Below are 20,360 nucleotides of genomic sequence, written 5' to 3'. Positions count from 1 at the left end.
TCACTGGTGGGCTCTGCTTTGTTACCCAGCCAGTGATGCTACAGCCCTCCAACATACACTATGTATTCCTCAACAGCCAGGATACATGAAGATATTACATTCATGAGATTGGAGGTTAGCCTGGAATGGAATTGCCAGGTATCTGCCTCTGTCATGAAAATGTTACCTCATACCAAAAATATTTACCCTGGAATTCCAGTTGTTTCTCTGTTATAATGTTCTATATCACCTTTACCAGATTTCCGAGACTTGTATTCCAAACACTGAATGTAATTTTATTCTGAACACATATTCCAGTTATCATAACCAATAACCAGATGCTATTGAAAACCTTTTCAATCAAATGCAGTATTTCTGTATTTTGTAGCAAATTAACTATACAGTGTATAGCTATTTTCCTTCCTTTTCCAGGAAACAGGAATATTTTCATTTAATATTTTCAAGTATACAGGTGCATGGTCAGACTCCGATTAGGAAATTCCCAATTTGCTAACTGACGTCAATCCAGGGTAATAGTTTCTTGAGGCAGCCGTCATTATTATTATCATTCTATATACAGTAGATGTCTCTGTGTGTCGTAGTCAGCAGACTTCTCTAATATAGTACTTACATTGAAAATGGCTCTCATTATCCAGTATACAGTACACAGACAGCTTCATAATGAATTCCAGTTATATGCACATATGCTATTAGTGTAGTCAGCTGTCATACCACTGACTGTCAGCAACAGCAGTGTGATCAAATGTTCTCTTGTTTTTCTTTGTCATTCCCAAAATAGTTGTGGTCACGAACATCCTCCAAAGACACAAGCGCAGCTATCTAGTCAATAGGCTGTTCTTATTTCTTGCCTTTTCTCTTTATTTCAATAAGAAATACTGCTGCTGCCCTTTCTCTTTTTTGTTTGTTTTGTTTGATTTGTTTCCTTAGTTGTGCAGAGGGGTCTTGACCGATTGCTCTCGATGTAGTTATAGTTACTATAACAACGATGTCAGTAAGTGTTGTCTTTTGTTGTTAAGGTGTAAGAAGCTAAAACATTTGTGTTTATTTAAATGTCTAAGGCACACAGAATTTTATATTTATCACATTATTTAAAGGATACAGCTTTTATTGAAGGACACAGGCCCACATGACCTATAATATAGATTGATAAATACATTGAATTATGTCCAGAATGTGTCTACTTAAGACTTTGTGATGATGAAAGGTGCGATACGTAGATTGATTTAATTTTTTCACTTTTGTTGTTATGTTTGACAATGTTGCAATTATTTTTCTTTCCTCTTTCAAAGTTCAAGAAGGAAAAATTATATTTATTATGTTTATTAAATCTACTTGTTCAATGTTGGAAAGCATTGAGGAATTGTACATAGTTGTACAAATACATAACAATCTAATGAGAAAAAGTATGTGAAGAGACTTCAAGATATATTGAACAGTGCTACTACATAAATTGTGCATTAAAATTGGGTTTTTCAACAAACAAACAAAATCTGTCCATTCCTCTCTTCCATATAACATAACTTCTCACTGAAATCAGTATACAATAACATTTTACATAATATTACAATATAATTGACACAAGTGAGACGTTTAACGGATGCTTGTAGTGGCATACAGTGCCCCTAGACTTTTTACACCTTTTGTTATGTTACAAGGTGGGATTAAAATGTATTTTTTTGTCATCAATCTACACAAAACACTAATATATCTTGATTACATAAGTATTCAACCCCCTGAGTCAATACATGTTAGAATCACCTTCGGCAGCGATTACAGATGTGAGTTTTTCTGGATAAGTCTCTAAGAGATTTGCACACCTGGATTGTACAATATTTGCACATTATTCTTTTAAAAATTCTTTAAGTTCTCTCAAGTTGGTTTTTGATTATTGCTAGACAGCCATTTTCACGTTTGCCATAGATTTTCAAGCCGATTTAAGTCAAAACTGTAACTAGGCCACTCAGGAACATTCAATGTCGTCTGGGTAAGCAACTCCAGTGTATATTTGGCCTTGTGTTTTAGGTTATTGTCCTGCTGAAAGGTGAATTTGTCTGTTGGAAACAGACTGAAAAAGGTTTTCCTCTAGGATTTTGCATGTGCTTAGCTCTATTCCGTTTCTTTTTATCCTAAAACAAACTCCCTAGTCCTTGCCGATTACAAGCCTACACATAACATGATGCAGCCACCACCATGTTTGAAAATACAAAGAGTGGTACTCTTTATATAAAGAGTGGCCCCAAACATAACGCTTTTTTATTCAGGACATAAAGTTAATTTCTTTGCCACATTTTTTGCAGTTTACTTTGGTGCCGTATTGCAAACAGGATGCATGTTTTGGAATATTTTTTATTTTCACCCTGTCATTTAGGTTAGTATTGTCGAGTAACAACAATGTTGTTGATCCATCTTTAGTTTTCTCATATCACAGCCTTTAAACTCTGTAACTGTTTTAAAGTCACCATTGGCCTCATGGTGAAATCCCTGAGCGGTTTCCTTCCACTCCGGCAACTCAGTTAGGAAGGATGTCTGTATCTTCGTAGTGACTGGGTGTATTGATACACCATCCAAAGTGTAATTAATAACTTCACCATGCTCAATGTCTGCTTTTTTAATGTTTACCCATCTACCTTCTTTGCAAGGCATTGGAAAACCTCCCTGGTCTTTGTGGTTGAATATGGGTTTGAAATTCACTTCTCGACTGAGGGACCATACAGATAATTGTATGTGTTGGGTACAGAGATGAGGTAGTCATTCAAAAGTCATGGTAAACACTGTTATTGTACACAGAGTGAGTCCATGCATCTTAATATGTGACTTAATGGCGCTGGAGGGTATGGCTGCCGTTTTAGGGGCTCCTAACCAACTGTGCTATTTTGTTTGTTTTTTCACATTGTTTGTAACTTATTTTGTACATAAAGTTGCTGCTACCGTCTCTAATGACCGAAAAGAGCTTCTGGACATCAGAACAGCAATTACTTACCTTGGACTGGACAAAGATTTTTTTTTTAATGAGTCCAACGGGAAAGATATACTGCTCTCCGGAGACCAGGCCCAAATCCCCGTAATTTGAGTGAAGAAAAGACGGCTATGCAGACGGAGAAGGACGGGGTGCCTTGTTAGGATTCGTAGGCGAGTGAGTAAATCGTCATTGCCATTGGTTCCATTGGCCAACGTGCAATCACTGGAAAACAAACTTGATGATCTACGGTCGAGACTATCCTACCAACGGAACATTCAAAATTGTAATATGTTTCACAGAGTCGTGGCTGAATGACGACACGGATAATATAGAGCTGTCTGGGTTTTCCATGCATCGGCTGGACAGAGCAGCTACGTCTGGTAAGACGAGGGGCGGGGGTGTGTGTCTATTTGTCAATAACAGCTGGTGCGTGATGTCTAATATTAAAGAAGTATCGAGGTATTGCTCGCCTGAGGTAGAGTACCTTATGATAAGCTGTAGACCACACTATCTACCAAGAGAGTTCTCATCTATATTATTCGTAGCTGTCTATTTACCACCACAAACCGATGCTGGCACTAACACCGCACTCAACGAGCTGTATAAAGCCATAAGCAAACAAGAAAATGCTCATCTTGAAGCGGCGCTACTAGTGGTCGGGGACTTTAATGAAGGCAAACTTAAATCAGTTTTACCTCATTTCAGCCTGGATGTGTGTTGGGTCATTGTCCTTTTGAAAAACAAATGATAGTCCCACTAAGCGAAAACCAGATGGGAAAGCGTATCGCTGCAAAACGTATCTATTGATATGACAAACCCATACATGCACCTTTAAAGCTAGAATCCGTAGTTGCTACATCCATTTTTGGACTTATAAATTAATTATATATACCCTTTGTTTCTTGAAGAATATAACGTATAAATGCCTCATGAGCTCAGTTCAGCTGTCGTACCCTATCAGAACCCAACATATAAGCTTACTTCAATGTTTGTACATAAATATAAATGAACACTGTATAGCCTTAAAACATGGTTAAAACAATAATTCTGATATAGTGGATGGTCAGTTCTTGCATTCATAGCTCTGTCTATGAATTTGAGAGTGGTTACATTTCTCCAGGCCCATCCCTATATCATAATTTTTACCAAAACAGAGGCGGGGTAGCCCCTTTGTTATTGTTTCAACTACGGATTCTAGCTTTAAGTAAGTAAAGTAATTAAGCCTTGTCCAAGCCAGAGCTGCCCATTCATGCATTCTTACAAAGATACAATACTTTGGTTTTGAAAGGAAAGCCATTTAGCTTTAGCTTGTGATCCCTCCACATGATTGCGATTCAAATGCTTTACACAGAAACAGCCCCGCCAGCGGAATCCAGAGGGCTTAATGTGGATGAGAGAATCTCTGGCTAAGGAGAAGAGTAGAAACTGACTAAACATACCTACCTCAAAGTGTCAAGCCGACGACAAGTGAGAGCTTTATAAGTTATTAAAGTTGTGTGGGTGTGTGTGTTTTTGTTCGAACTAACACTCGTAGTTACTTAGAAGTTTGCTTAAGACATTTTATCCTCATTTTGCTTCTTATTTCAAACTGTTCAGCCCAGGCGAGGGCTGAGGGCTTAGTTATTTAGTCTGCTTCCGTTGAGATCTCTCCCTTGCGTCACTCTGATTCTATAGAGCGAAATACTGTCTTTCTCTGAACACAGTACAGCTTCTTAGCAGAGGTATGGGTTCAAGAACACAGAGCATTATTAACTGAAAACAGACATGTAGACAGGGAAAATAGTTTGTACTAAGAGTGTGTACTCCAGATATACTGAAAGTTATGTTATCTTCATCCTTGGCGAGACAATTTCCAAGTCAAATTTTATGGAGTTGGCTCCTGTGTCTGTGGCTATGTTGTTCTGTCAGACCTGTGTGTCCGTGCAAATGTTTAGATGTGTGTGTCCCTTAAGGAAAAACCAAATGGTTTCACATGTGGAAAATCACAAGATTTCACATGTGAAGTCATGTGAAACCATGTGTTTTTGGAACACTTCGCATGTTACATTTCTCATGTGAAAGCATGTGTTTTTGGAACACTTCACATGTGACATTTCTCATGTGAAACCATGTGTTTTTGGAACACTTCACGTGACATTTCTCAGGTGAAAACATGTGTTTTTGGAACACATCAAGTGAAATTTCATGAAGTTTCACATACAGATTTTCACATGTGATCACAATCTTTCACACGGGGATAAAAATGTGTGATGCCCTGCAAACAAAAACAAGTCCTTATACACACATTATTTTTAATGAGTTTTCAACGTACATATTTGACATACATGACTACATTGTGTATGTTTATTTATACATCAATTATTATTCAGCGTGTGCTACTTGGGATTTGAACTCACAACGTATTGGTTCATGGCATTCCGATCTTCCTGCTACACCACCATGTCTGTGTCGATAACTGATTTCACCTTGATTCCTACACTTTGGACTTCAAAGTAAATCTCAGTTTTGTTAAAAATACACTCAAGAAAATCTATTATATTTATGATAGTGATTCAGAAATAATATGCCACACCAACATTAGACAACTATACAGAACCCTCACATTGTTGAAATAAATCAATTAAATCAATGATGAGACAATAGTCAGATTAACTGATAACTAAAAAAGCAGTGCAGATCGCACTCTTTTGCTAAGTGCAGAGATGTATTATAGGTCATGAATCTGTAGGGGACGTGTGTGTGTGTGTGTGTGTGTGTGTGAGAGTGAGAGTGAGAGTGAGAGTGAGAGTGAGAGTGAGAGAGAGAGAGAGAGAGAGAGAGCGAGAGAGAGAGCGAGAGAGAGAGAGAGAGAGCACACAATGAGGCTTTGTTGGACCTTTATGCCTACGAGGCATAGCCGGTTAACGCTTGATCTGATATAAACTAGGCCATACTCTCACCAAGCCGAGCCAGCACACCTTCAACTAATACATCTGCTGTCTGCCAGGGCTGTTAGACAGTGATGCCAGGTGACACAGTAAAATGATTGGTAATGAAAGCAATACACACTGGCCAGGGTTCAGAGAGACGACTTTAAAGTCATTTCAAATCAAATTACCTAAAATGAAGCACATGGAGATGACATGTACTGGCTCATTGAGGTGAATGAGAACCTCAAAAATGTTCCTTTAAATGTTCTATTTTGATTTTAAATACTCATTAAGGGAACATATGATAGACAATAGCATGGCACGTAGGGGTTCAAGAAGTTGATTGAAATCCTCAAAAATGCTTCTTCAGATGCTGGAAAGGAGAAACTGCTATCATGAACAAATCAAATCAAATCAAATCAAATCAAATTTTATTGGTCACATGCGCCGAATACAACAGGTGCAGACATTACAGTGAAATGCTTACTTACAGCCCTTAACCAACAGTGCATTTATTTTAAACAAAAAAAGTAAGAATAAAACAACAACAAAAAAGTGTTGAGAAAAAAAGAGCAGAAGTAAAATAAAGTGACAGTAGGGAGGCTATATATACAGTAAAATAAAGTGACAGTAGGGAGGCTATATATACAGGGGGGTACCGTTGCATAGTCAATGTGCGGGGCGCCCGGCTAGTTGAGGTAGTTGAGGTAATATGTACATGTGGGTAGAGTTAAAGTGACTATGCATAAATACTTAACAGAGTAGCAGCAGCGTAAAAAGGATGGGGTGGGGGGCAGTGCAAATATTCCGGGTAGCCATGATTAGCTGTTCAGGAGTCTTATGGCTTGGGGGTAGAAGCTGTTGAGAAGTCTTTTGGACCTAGACTTGGCACTCCGGTACCGCTTGCCGTGCGGTAGCAGAGAGAACAGTCTATGACTAGGGTGGCTGGAGTCTTTGACAATTTTGAGGGCCTTCCTCTGACACCGCCTGGTATAGAGGTCCTGGATGGCAGGGAGCTTTGCCCCAGTGATGTACTGGGCCGTACGCACTACCCTCTGTAGTGCCTTGCGGTCAGAGGCCAAGCAGTTGCCATACCAGGTGGTGATGCAACCAGTCAGGATGCTCTCGATGGTGCAGCTGTAGAATTTTTGAGGATCTGAGGACCCATGCCAAATCTTTTTAGTCTCCTGAGGGGGAATAGGCTTTGTCGTGCCCTCTTCACGACTGTCTTGGTGTGTTTGGACCATGATAGTTCGTTGGTGATGTGGACACCAAGGAACTTGAAGCTCTCAACCTGTTCCACTACAGCCCGTCGATGAGAATGGGGGGCGTGCTCAGTCCTCTTTTTTTTCCTGTAGTCCACAATCATCTCCTTTGTCTTGGTCACGTTGAGGGAGAGGTTGTTGTCCTGGCACCACACGGCCAGATCTCTGACCTCCTCCCTATAGGCTGTCTCATCGTTGTCGGTGATCAGGCCTACCACTGTTGTGTCGTCGGCAAACTTAATGATGGTGTTGGAGTCGTGCCTGGCCATGCAGTCATGGGTGAACAGAGAGTACAGGAGGGGACTGAGCACGCACCCCTGAGGGGCCCCCGTGTTGAGGATCAGTGTGGCAGATGTGTTGTTACCTACCCTTACCACCTGGGGGCGGCCCGTCAGGAAGTCCAGGATCCAGTTGCAGAGGGAGGTGTTTAGTACCAGGATCCTTAGCTTAGTGATGAGCTTAGAGGGCACTATGGTGTTGAATGCTGAGCTGTAGTCAATGAATAGCATTCTCACGTAGGTGTTCCTCTTGTCCAGGTGGGAAAGGGCAGTGTGGAGTGCGATAGAGATTGCATCATCTGTGGATCTGTTGGGGCGGTATGCAAATTGGAGTGGGTCTAGGGTTTCTGGGATTATGCTGTTGATGTGAGCCATGACCAGTCTTTCAAAGCACTTCATGGCTACAGACGTCAGTGCTACGGGTCGGTAGTCATTTAGGCAGGTTATCTTAGAGTTCTTGGGCACGGGGACTATGGTGGTCTGCTTGAAACATGTTGGTATTACAGACTCAGTCAGGGACATGTTGAAAATGTCAGTGAAGACACTTGCCAGTTGTTCAGCACATGCTCGGAGTACACGTCCTGGTAATCCGTCTGGCCCTGCGGCCTTGTGAATGTTGACCTGCTTAAAAGTCTTACTCACATCGGCTACGGAGAGCGTGATCACATAGTCGTCCGGAGCAGCTGGTGCTCTCATGCATGCTTCAGTGTTGCTTGCCTCGGCTGAGCATAGAAGTGGTTTAGCTCGTCTGGTAGGCTTGTGTCACTGGGCAGCTCGCGGCTGTGCTTCCCTTTGTAGTCTGTAATAGTTTTCAAGCCCTGCCACATCCGACGAGCGTCAGAGCCAGTGTAGTATGATTCAATCTTAGACCTGTATTGACTCTTTGCCTGTTTGATGGTTCGTCGGAGGTCATAGCGGGATTTCTTATAAGCGTCCGGGTTAGAGTCCCGTTCCTTGAAAGCGGCAGCTCTACCCCTTTAGCTCAGTGCGGATGTTTCCTGTAATCCATGGCTTCTGGTTGGGGTATGTACGTACGGTCACTGTGGGGACGACATCATCGATGCACTTATTGATGAAGCCAGTGACTGATGTGGTGTACTCCTCAATGCTGTCTGAAGAATCCCGGAACATGTTCCAGTCTGTGCTAGCAAAACAGTCCTGTAGCTTAGCATCTGCGTCATCTGACCACTTTTTTATTAACCGAATCACTGGTGCTTCCTGCTTCAGTTTTTGCTTATAAGCAGGAATCAGGAGGATAGAGTTATGGTCAGATTTGCCAAATGGAGGGCGAGGGAGAGCTTTGTATGCGTCTCTGTGTGTGGAGTAAAGGTGGTCTAGAGTTTTTTCCCCCTCTGGTTGCACATTTAACATGCTGGTAGAAATTAGGTAGAACGGATTTAAGTTTCCCTGCATTAAAGTCCCCGGCTACTAGGAGCGCTGCATCTGGATGAGCGTTTTCCTGTTGATTAATGGCCTTGTACAACTCATTCAGTGCAATCTTAATGCCAGCATTGGTTTGTGGTGGTAAATAGACAGCTATGAAAAATATAGATGAAAACTCTCTTGGTAAATAGTGTGGTCTACAGCTTATCATAAGATACTCTACCTCAGGCGAGCAAAACCTCGAGACTTCCTTAGTATTTGATTTTGTGCACCAGCTGTTGTTTACAAATATACACAGACCGCCGCCCCTTGTCTTACCAGAGTCAGACGTTCTGTCCTGCCGATGTAGCGTATAGCCTGCTAGCTGAATGTTGTCATTGTTGTCGTTCAGCCACGACTCCGTGAAACATAAGATATTACAGTTTTTAATGTCCCGTTGGTAGGATAACCGTAATCTTAAATCGTCAATTTTATTCTCAAAAGATTGAACGTTGGCTAATAGGATTGATGGGAGAGGCAGTTTACTCGCACGCCGTCGGATCCTTACAAGGCACCCGGATCTGCGTCCACGATATCTCTGTCTCTTCCTCACGCGAATGACGGGGATCTGGGCCTTGTTGGGTGTCTGTAGAATATCCTTCGCGAACGCCTCGTTGAAGAAAAAGTCTTCGTCCAATGCGAGGTGAGTAATCGCTGTCCTGATATCCAGAAGCTCTCTTTGGTTATAAGAGACGATGGCAGAAACATTATGTACAAAATAAATTACAAATAACGCGGAAAAACACACATAATAGTACAATTGGTTAGAGGGCTGTAAAACGGCAGCCATCTTCTTCCGGCGCTGTCCATAAGTCCATAACACATGGACTTATGAACGACCCACCTGTTTTGAGCCCCACCTGTTTAGCTATAGAAATATATATATATATACATATACACTACCGTTCAAAAGTTTGGGGTCACTTAGAAATGTCCTTGTTTTCCATGAAAACATACATGAAATGAGTTTGAATAGGAAATATAGCAAAATGTATAGGAAATGTAGTCATTGACAAGGTCAGAAATAATGATTTTTAATAAAAATAATAATTGTGTCCTTCAAACTTTGCTTTCGTCAAAGATTCCTCCATTTGCAGCAATTACAGCCTTGCAGACCTTTGGCATTCTAGTTGTCAATTTGTTGAGGTAATCTGAAGAGATTTCACCCCATGCTTCCTGAAGCACCTCCCACAAATTGGATTGTCTTGATGGGCACTTCTTACATACCATACGGTCAAGCTGCTCCCAAAACAGCTCAATAGGGTTGAGATCCGGTGACTGTGCTGGCCACTCCATTATAGACAAAATACCAGCTGACTGCTTCTCCCCTAAATTGTTATTGCATAGTTTGGAGCTGTGCTTTGGGTCATTGTCCTGTTGTAGGAGGAAATTGGCTCCAATCAAGCGCCGTCCACAGGGCATGGCATGGCGTTGCAAAATGGAGTGATAGCCTTCCTTCTTCAAGATCCCTTTTACCCTGTACAACTCTCCCACTTTACCACCACCAAAGCACCCCCAGACCATCACATTGCCTCCACCATGCTTGACAGATGGTATCAAGCACTCCTCCAGCATCTTTTCATTTGGTCTGCGTCTCACAAATGTTCTTCTTTGTGATCCAAACTCCTCAAACTTCAATTTGTCCAGTGTCTGTGTTCTTTTGCCCATCTTAATCTTTTCTTTTTATTGGCCAGTCTGAGATATGGCTTTTTCTTTGCAACTCTGCCTAGAAGGTCAGCATCCCGGAGTCGCCTCTTCACTGTTGACGTTGAGACTGGTGTTTTGCGGGTACTATTTAATGAAGCTGCCAGTTGAGGACCTGTGAGGCGTCTGTTTCTCAAACTAGACACTCTAATGTATTTGTCTTCTTGCTCAGTTGTGCAGCGGGGCCTCCCACTCCTCTTTCTATTCTGGTTAGAGCCAGTTTGCGCTATTCTGTGAAGGGAGTAGTACACAGTGTTGTACGAGATCTTCAGTTTCTTGGCAATTTCTTGCATGGAATAGACTTCATTTCTCAGAACAAGAATAGACTGACAAGTTTCAGAAGAAAGTTCTTTGTTTCTGGCCATTTTGAGCCTGTAATCGAACCCACAATTGCTGATGCTCCAGATACTCAACTAGTCTCAAGAAGGGCAGATGTATTGCTTCTTTAATCAGCACAACAGTTTTCAGCTGTGCTAACATAATTGCAAAAGGGTTTTCTAATGATCAATTAACCTTTTAAAATGATAAACTTGGATTAGCAAACACAATGTGCCATTGGAACACAGGACTGATAGTTGCTGATAATGGTCCTCTGTACACCTATGTAGATATTCCATGAAAAATCAGCCGTTTCCAGCTACAATAGCCATTTACAACATTAACAATGTCTACACTGTATTTCTGATCAATTTGATGTTTTTTTAATGGACAAAAAAATTGCTTTTCTTTCGAAAACAAGGATATTTCTAAGTGACCCCAAACTTTTTAACGGTAGTGTATATATACAAACATTGTCTCTTTTTTGCTTTCTTGAGTAAGGCAGCTCCACAATGCAGTTGTTTTAGCCTAGCTCAGTGCTTTCTGGGGTGGTGGGGCAGCCAGCAGAAAATACGGAGCGTAGGGGTTGGTAATGTTCTCTAGTTAAGCTGTGATTGGCTCAGTGTTCTGTCACTCATGGGGATACTACGTCACCGCAAAATCTACAGGGAGAGCTCGAAAATTCAAGCCCCTTGGGTGCTGCCATAGATTTACATTACAAGTGCCCATCCAAGAAAGCTCAAGATAAAATGATGTCAAATCACGTTATATCTACCGTAACTTTGATTGGACTGATCATGTCAACATCATACTTTCAAAATCTTAGCTAGCAAGCTAGACAAGCAGTCACCATCATGAATCAAGTCGACAATCTACTGGCAAATCTTTTTCAATCCTTATTATATGAAAATAAATTATAGATAAACATTACACAACAAGTTGGAAATCGCAAATTCAACAATGAGCAGTTTGGAAGGAATCAGTGGCTAACTGCAAGCGTTGCAAAGCAATCACTAGCCTTCAATGGACAGGGTGTGTGGTCCAAGTCTGGGTTTAAGGGTCTCTTTTCCAAGCTTAAAAGGATAAACATTCAACACCATGGGCCAGAAAAACTTGAATACATTGGCCATGCTGTCAATCCAGCATGACATCTGCTGCGTTCAAAACAACTGGAAACTCGGAACTGGAAAATCTCAGACTTCAGTGAGTTCAAGACAACTGGGAACTCTGAAAGAAACAAGCTCCGACTGGGAATATACGTTTTGAACAGTCATCCAACTCGTAATTCCAAGTCGGGAACCCGGGCTTCTTTCTAGAGCTCCAACCTGAAGATCATTGATGTCATGATTCAACCTTGTTTTTTTCAGAGTTCCCAGTTGTATTGAAAGTACCATAAATCCATAGAATGCCAGCCTTTGATGACAAAGTTTGATGACAAAATTTGCCCACAAGAAGGACCGCCGCGCCACCTTCCTGTTCAAGTGAGCACAGCACAACAAGATGAGTCCAAAATTGTATTGTATGCTGCTGCATAAATAATGTAACATGCCAGGGAGATATGTATACTGCAGCTAAGAAAGTAATACTAAGTATATGTTGTGTAGTAAGCTGTTAATAGCCCATGTGCCTCACCCTAATAATTTGGTCCCTTTCCCCCTCCTAACTTAGCCTACTGTTCTGACTTGGTGGTGCTGTCACGATCGTCGTAGGAGTGAGTAGACCAAGGCGCAGCGTGTGAAACAAACATGACTTTAATAGTTAAAGTATACCAAACAAAACACGACTCGTGAAGTCCACGGTAACAATGACCGAACACGGAACAAAAACCCACAAACACAAAGTGAAACACAGACAGTTAAATATGGCTCCCAATCAGAGACAACCAGCACACAGCTGACACTCGTTGCCTCTGATTGGGAGTCACTCAGTCAAACATAGAAATAAACAACCTAGAACACCCAACATAGAAACAGAAAACATAGAATGAACACACCCTGGCTCAACATAATGAGTCCCAGAGCCAGGGTGTGACAGTACCCCCTAAAAGGCGCGGACTGCGACCGTTGCCTAAATACGAGCAAAACAGGGGAGGGCTGGGTGGGCATTCCTCCTCGGCGGCGGCTCCGGCTCGGGCTTGCCCACCACCCTCCAACAAACCCCCCATAGCGCCCCTGGTCCGGTCTGGCCCCGCTGGCTGGAGCTGGACTGGACGTAGCAGGAGCGGTAGGCTTCAGCTCCTTAGTGGAGCAGTAGAGCGGTACCTGAATTGGCACCGATGACCCAGGCACGGGTTGTGCCGGACTGACGACTCGCACCCCTGGCTTGGTGCGAGTGGCAGGAACGGGCTGGGCCGGGCTGGCGACGCGCACCGTAGACTTGGTGCGAGTGGCAGGAACAGGCCGGACCGGGCTGGCGACTCGCACCGTAGACTTGGTGCGTGGAGCAGGGACAGGCCGGGCCGGGCTGGCGACGCACCCCGTAGGCTTGGTGCGTGGAGCAGGGACAGGCCGGGCTGGGCTGACGACGCACACCGTAGGCTTGGTGCGTGGAGCAGGGACAGGCCGGACAGGGCTGGCGACGCACACCGTAGGCTTGGTGCGTGGAGCAGGGACAGGCCGGGCAGGGCTGGCGACGCACACCGTAGGCTTGGTGCGTGGAGCAGGAACAGGCCGGGCTGGGCTAGCGACGCACACCGTAGGTTTGGTGCGTGGAGCAGGGACAGGCCGGGCTGGGCTGTCGACGCACACCGTAGGCTTGGTGCGTGGAGCAGGAACAGGCCGGGCAGGGCTGGCGACGCACACCGTAGGCTTGGTGCGTGGAGCAGGAACAGGCCGGGCAGGGCTGGCGACGCACACCGTAGGCTTGGTGCGTGGAGCAGGAACAGGCCGGGCTGGGCTGGCGACGCACACCGTAGGCTTGGTGCGTGGAGCAGGGACAGGCCGGGCTGGGCTGTCGACGCACACCGTAGGCTTGGTGCGTGGAGCAGGAACAGGCCGGGCTGGGCTGGCGACGCACACCGTAGGCTTGGTGCGTGGAGCAGGGACAGGCCGGGCTGGGCTGGCGACGCACACCGTAGGCTTGGTGCGTGGAGCAGGAACAGGCCGGGCTGGGCTGGCGACGCACACCGTAGGTTTGGTGCGTGGAGCAGGGACAGGCCGGGCTGGGCTGTCGACGCACACCGTAGGCTTGGTGCGTGGAGCAGGAACAGGCCGGGCAGGGCTGGCGACGCACACCGTAGGCTTGGTGCGTGGAGCAGGAACAGGCCGGGCAGGGCTGGCGACGCACACCGTAGGCTTGGTGCGTGGAGCAGGAACAGGCCGGGCTGGGCTGGCGACGCACACCGTAGGCTTGGTGCGTGGAGCAGGGACAGGCCGGGCTGGGCTGTCGACGCACACCGTAGGCTTGGTGCGTGGAGCAGGAACAGGCCGGGCTGGGCTGGCGACGCACACCGTAGGCTTGGTGCATGGAGCAGGGACAGGCCGGGCTGGGCTGGCGACGCACACCGTAGGCTTGGTGCGTGGAGCAGGGACAGGCCGGGCTGGGCTGGCGACGCACACCGTAGGCTTGGTGCGTGGAGCAGGGACAGGCCGGGCTGGGCTGGCGACGCACACCGTAGGCTTGGTGCGTGGAGCAGGAACAGGCCGGGCTGGGCTGTCGACGCACACCGTAGGCTTGGTGCGTGGAGCAGGGACAGGCCGGGCTGGGCTGGCGACGCACACCGTAGGCTTGGTGCGTGGAGCAGGAACAGGCCGGGCTGGGCTGGCGACGCACACCGTAGGTTTGGTGCGAGTGGCAGGAACAGGCCGGGTCGGGCTGGCGACGCACACCGTAGGCTTGGTGCGTGGAGCAGGAACAGGCCGGACCGGGCTGGCGACGCGCACCGTAGGTTTGGTGCGAGTGGCAGGAACAGGCCGGGTCGGCCAGTGGTGTGTGTTCCCAGTACGGTCCGGCCTGTTCCTGCTCCACGCACCACTGGCCTTAAACGGGGATCAGGAACGGGCCGGACCGGACTGGCAATACACCTCAGTACCTCTCGCCGTGCCTCTACAACTTCCTTCCCCCTTCTCACCAATGGCTCCCGTAACCTGGTGGCCCTCTGAACTCGCCCCTTGTCTGCCTCCGTCAGCCCCGTCGTCCATGCCGTGTGCCCCCCCCTAAAAATGTCTTGGGGTTGCCTCTCGCCTGTCCGACGTTGACCCGTTTGGCGCTGCTGCTCCTCTCCTGCCTGGGTCTCCCCCTTTATCGCCTTCCGGTACCGGACGGCCTCCTCCTCAGTAATCTGCCCCCAACCGAGGAGGACATCCACAAGAGTCACCTCCTGCGTGTGTTCCTGGACACGCTGCTTGGTCCTGGTATGGTGGGTTTTTCTGTCACGATCGTCGTAGGAGTGAGTAGACCAAGGCGCAGCGTGTGAAACAAACATGACTTTAATAGTTAAAGTATACCAAACAAAACACGACTCGTGAAGTCCACGGTAACAATGACCGAACACGGAACAAAAACCCACAAACACAAAGTGAAACACAGACAGTTAAATATGGCTCCCAATCAGAGACAACCAGCACACAGCTGACACTCGTTGCCTCTGATTGGGAGTCACTCAGTCAAACATAGAAATAAACAACCTAGAACACCCAACATAGAAACAGAAAACATAGAATGAACACACCCTGGCTCAACATAATGAGTCCCAGAGCCAGGGTGTGACAGGTGCACATGTAGCCTATAGCCTGTTTTAGAGAAATGTCATCATTGAATATTGTAAGAGCTTTCATTGTCTGCTTATATACCCCCTTTATTTATCCTATGGTTCTGACTTGGTGTACAGTGAGAATACTGTAAGAACGGCCCATGTTCTGAATTCTATCGCTGTACATTTCAAAAGTGCTGAACAAATAGTTATATTGACAACGTCCGTCTTAGCTCGCTCATTAATGTCTTATTCGAAATTACGGATTGCCTCTAATCCGCTCATTGTTCCCTTATGCCATAGTTTGACATCTCAATTGTCAGTAGAAACCACATTTGTTTAAGCAAGTCGGCCATATCAGCTATGTTTTTAAAAATGACAGTAAATGAGGCTGAACTGTTTCACTGCCAGACAAGGCTCCGCTGATAGCCAGGTGTAGCGGTGATAAGGATTCACTCCATGGTGCTGAAAAGAAAGTTCTGCTGTTGGGACAGCTTTATGTAGGCCCTAACAGTTTGTGGGCAACGTTTGTCACCGTTATAGTGCAGTTAATGTATTGTTTAGTGTTGTGTTGTGTAATGGCTTTGCTGGCATGCATAAATATAAAAATAATTGAGTTTGCCCCATGAAGATTTACATGCTAAAATCGCCACTGGAACCAACTATCAAAATGTGTTATTATTAAAGACACTTAAAAGATCTTTAAGGTGAACCAAACAATCCTTTTTTATTTGACCTCTTCCTTTTCCCTTGCCCCTACCCTGCCTCGAGTTAGTGGAATAATGTTTTAAGAACACTGTTGCCCATCCCAAGGTGTTGGGGATTATGGTACTTCCCTGCTCTTTCATGTTCAAGGTAAACAAGTGGTGAGAAAATATGTGAAGTGAGTGTTTTGTGTGTGAAATCGTTTAATTGGTCAAAACACGTGAAGAAAATTAATACAGTAACACGTAGCGTTCATTGAAAGTGTGTACAGGCATATTTAATATCTTTGGGTCAAGTACAAAATAATTTGGTCATGTTTTGGCCCACGCTGCAAATATTTCTAAAGACATGCTTTCACTTTGTCATTATGGGTGAGAGAAAAAAATCGATGTAATCCATTTAAAATTCAGGCTGTAACACAAAATGTGGAATAAGTCAAGGGGTATGAAGACTTTCTGAAGGCACTGTTGACCAACACAAAATATATCCTTTGCAATAGTGTTGAGTTAGAATATTTGTGTGTGTGTGTGTGTGTGTGTGTGTGTGTGTGTGTGTGTGTGTGTGTGTGTGTGTGTGTGTGTGTGCGTGTGCACGAGAGAGAGAAACCATGCATGTTTTATGTTGCAAAACCCTACAAAGTGCATTATTGCTCTCTGTGGAGTGTTTTGCAAATAATAACTAAAAGGGTCTCATAAATAACAACAAAAACCATCAACAGCAATATTATGCAAGAAAGGCTTAACCAACAAGGCTTGCACAAACATGTTTATGTGAAACCGTAGATGTTACCATTTGTACGGTGTGTTATTTTTGTCAATACTCTCACACACAATAATGATGAGACTAATAGTATTTGACATTATATCATACTTGTAAACTGCAAATCACATACCTTAAAACCTCAATTCACCATGACAAGCAGCTATTTCTAGCTAAAAGCATATCATACTTTTAAACATAAATTATTCACTTTCACCATGGCAAACAAACATTGATTTCCAGCTATCCAATCATGTACTAATCGTTTGTCTTTATTGTTCTCAATCGTGATTTGGGCATCAGACCACTGCAGGCTAATGCATCGCAAACATGATAAATTAGCCTTTATCTGAAATCTGTTTAAAGTGCCATTATTTTTAGATTAACTTGAACCGCTTTGTCAGTTATGGAGAAATGCCTTCAGATTATTGTAGCATGAAGGAAATTGTCTTGATGCGTTGTGTTCAATCATGGTAGCTATTGATGGCAGGTGAGGTCGTAATGGGAAGGAATGTTTCTGATCAAAGCTTGTTGGTTAAAGGCACAATCTGCAATTTCAACAGTCTGACCCTGCCACTTTGTTACTGTAGGTATGACCTTTGAACAGCAAGATATATTGCAGATTGTGGCTTTAAATTACTTCAGACTGCTCACTGGCTGTCCCTGGTGTTTGGTAATGGCTATGACCTTACATACCAGTTCTGCATTTTACCTCCAGTGTTACAGTATTCATGACTGGCTTGTTTGTTTAAAGCCAATTCAACGCTAAAATCTCTGTAAGCGAAATAGGGCAAAACGTTAACGGATAATAAATAGAACCAGGTCATTCGGAGGAGAAGCACCAGATGTATTTCAGATAGAAAGAGGATGTTAAACCTGAACCTCCTAAGTATGGAGGACTAAAAGTGCCACAATTAAATAAATAAATACACCATTAAATAATTACTTAAATGTGTCATTAATTAATTAAAATTAGAATTACATACATAAATGTGTTATTAAATGTGTCATTAATTAATTCAAATACCGATTCATTTTATGTAAAATACATATATAATAATTTCACTATTTACATTTACATTTCATGGTCCTGCGTTGGAGTGCTTCCTGAATTACTTAAAACTGTCAAACTGACCCATCAAAAGTTGGTAGGCGGAACCTAACGCCTGATTGGTTACCCTCTGCATCAAGCCAAGACAAATCAATTCCGGATAATGGATTGATGCAGAGCTACTGAACACATTCCAATACACTGGGTGGCGCTATTCACCTCTACGTTGGTTTAGTTACACGGTTAAACAGAACTTTCATTGCAACGGCTAAAAATCAAGAGAAGACTCGGTCCTGCTAGCCCCAATGTTGAGACGCTGTGTGAGGTGCATGACAAAATGTCTAAAAGTTGCCCGGAGCTGCTGAGAGAAGCAGCGAATTTGATTGAGGAAGCTCTGAGCAGAAGTCCAACGGCTCCCGCGGCACCGGTGACTCCGGCAGCTCAGTCACAGCAGATACCGGCCGCTCAATCACGTACACCTGTCCAAGGTAAGCTAAGTAATTTCATGTTAGCCAGGTGTGCTACTATTTAATGATTCGGGACACACGTGTAGGTTAAATTAGATCGACTCGAACATGTATTTGCATGCGGTATTATGATGCTTCGGTGCGTGACACGTTTACTGTTAATGGGGGAAGCATAAACCTAGCTAGTTCGCTAATCGGCTAAATGGTGTTAGCTGGCTTGAGCATCCCAAGATAGAAGTAGAGGCTGTTTTAGCTGACTGGTGACCATTGAGCTGTTACGTTTTTCTGTGTTGCAGCGGAGGTAGCAAGGCTCTTTGCGCCATATAACATTGGAGCCAGAAGGAATATGACGAGACGACCAGCACAAGTCCAAGTTAGCCGAAGAAGCTACACACACACTGTCTGTTGTTTGGCTGACCACAATGCGGATAAAATTCCAAGCGTACTGTTTAAAGCTGAACTTCTTACTTCAGGACTTGGAGAGCAAAAAGTAACATTTTCAGGTCAGTGCGAAACTAGGCATTTACCAAAAGTAAAAAAAGTTTGTACTGTCTGTGGCTTGTTGAAATTATTTGCATTTCTTTTTATAGTGACTCAAACTTAATTGGTGTTCATAGTGTCAATAATAGTTATCACAGGCTTATTTGCTTAATTTAAGGTGAGGTGAGTTATGATTTTGTTTTGTTTTTTTCTCCAGGGAATGACCACGATCCCATGGTTATAACAAATAAACTGATGGAAGTGTTTCCGAAGCTCCAACAAGGGGGAGGCTTTGAATTTCTAAAACTTGTAGGATCTACTCAAGTCGAAATCTTGCGTTGCTTCAGTGTCCCAGCACTGGATACACCCTTGCCTATCTGAAAGATCCATCGACGATGATTGGACAGGCTACAATCTACATACGTCCACTTCAACAGGATCTACCCTTAGATTGTGTACATACATTTACAGAGACTTAGTTTAATACATAATCAAAACAAAGATTACTGGTGACTTTTAATCATTAATTAAAAGCCATTTGTTGTTGTTGTTAGGAGAGCTCACGTCCTGCCTCTGGTCCAGTCATCCCCTGCATCACTTGTCAGAAGGAAGTTCCCTTTTCAGAGATGAAGCTGCACAGATTGAGCTGCAATGGGTATGTACTTCTTAAAGCAATGCAAGGGTAGCATAATTTATTTTCTTTGGGAATATGTCTCTCTTATTGTTGTGCACACAAATAAGCGAGTATGACCATCATTTCAATTGTGTTAACTTCAAGGACACCCATGCAGGAATCAGAAAGAGAACAAGAGGGAGGCCAAAGTGAAGAAAATGATAGTGAGACAGCCCTAGTCAGTGACAGTGTTCCAGTGAGGCCTGAAACATCAGCTGAGAGTGCAGTAGTACCGGCAGTGATTGTCAACGAGGAGTTGGATCGCAAAGAAACAGACAGTGGTTTGTGTCATCACAATAGTGTTGCTATAAGATTGTGTGTAACTGACAGAGGTGGGTAGAGTAGCCAAAAATTGTACTCAAGTAAAAGTACTGTTACTTCAGAATAATATGACTCAAGTAAAAGTAAAAAGTAGTCATCCAAATAATTACTTGAGTAAGAGTAAAAAAGTACTTGGTGAAAAAACTACTCAAGTACTGAGTAACTGTTGAGTAACGTCTGATTTATTTTTTAACACAAGACAACAATCAGACAGACAAAAATACAAAATAATCATCTTTAATGAATTACAAAATAGCTTAAATTAAAATAATTCAGGTAAATTCAAGTATAAAAAAATAAAAAAATAACAGATAAAAAATAAATAAGCACAAGTAACACAAATTTCCAAACCTTTATAC

The 20,360-nt window shown here is 43.8% G+C and overlaps 1 long non-coding RNA gene across 3 annotated transcripts; it reads left to right on the top strand.

Moving 5' to 3' along the window:
* The first annotated feature begins 18,150 nt into the window (after positions 1–18,150).
* On the top strand, positions 18,151–19,998 carry LOC121570582. 3 transcript variants are annotated; one of them, XR_006001482.2, is made up of 4 exons: positions 18,151–18,548; positions 18,824–19,030; positions 19,562–19,662; positions 19,786–19,998. It is a non-coding gene; the product is annotated as an uncharacterized LOC121570582 (long non-coding RNA). The 3 variants fall into 3 exon arrangements; XR_006001483.2 differs by lacking the exons at positions 19,562–19,662; positions 19,786–19,998 and adding an exon at positions 19,225–19,322; XR_006661279.1 differs by lacking the exons at positions 18,151–18,548; positions 18,824–19,030 and adding an exon at positions 19,338–19,462.
* Positions 19,999–20,360: the final 362 nt, after the last annotated feature.

This window comes from Coregonus clupeaformis, chromosome 7 (genome assembly GCF_020615455.1).
Source record: "Coregonus clupeaformis isolate EN_2021a chromosome 7, ASM2061545v1, whole genome shotgun sequence".
NCBI classification, from domain to species: domain Eukaryota; kingdom Metazoa; phylum Chordata; class Actinopteri; order Salmoniformes; family Salmonidae; genus Coregonus; species Coregonus clupeaformis.
Note: the sequence above shows the minus strand (reverse complement) of the source record. Positions and strands in the feature narration are given on the sequence as shown.